Here is a 474-nt window from a genome sequence, read left to right on the forward strand (position 1 = left end):
CAGATCCAAAGGGATAATGAAAATGACATTCACAGTCTTAAATGGTATTAAAATCATCTATAAAACTCAATTTTGCATATAAGTGTGATGAATTCTACAATAAATTACCCATGAAGGTGGACAGAAAAATGCTGAATTGAGAACTGAGAGAGCACTACTTAGCCTGAGGTGAATTTTTGTTTTACACATTCCATGTCCAATGAAACTAATATTTCTGAACCAATTAATTTTACTTGCAAAAAATTTTCAGATCTAATTCCCATTATAACAAGAGAAGTGAATATCCACTATATACTGCATACTTATGTTTATCAAGTCATTAATCAACACTGCAATCTTCCATGCACAACTGACCCCCTCCCATCCAACTTCCTCCCAATTTCAGGTAAGCACGTCTACCATTACTTTCCCCCTCCTGTCATTCTCAGTAAATTGTTCCCTTGTTAGTTATATTTCTGCAAAAGTTCAAAGATA

The 474-nt window shown here is 34.0% G+C and overlaps 1 protein-coding gene across 1 annotated transcript in view; it reads right to left on the reverse strand.

The window, feature by feature from the left end:
- LOC119593722 (transcription elongation factor S-II-like) overlaps nt 1-474 on the reverse strand; it is a gene marked incomplete in the record, with an annotated part of 13,827 nt that overhangs the window by 4,538 nt on the left and 8,815 nt on the right.

This window comes from Penaeus monodon, chromosome 32, assembly GCF_015228065.2.
Source record: "Penaeus monodon isolate SGIC_2016 chromosome 32, NSTDA_Pmon_1, whole genome shotgun sequence".
Classification (NCBI taxonomy): domain Eukaryota; kingdom Metazoa; phylum Arthropoda; class Malacostraca; order Decapoda; family Penaeidae; genus Penaeus; species Penaeus monodon.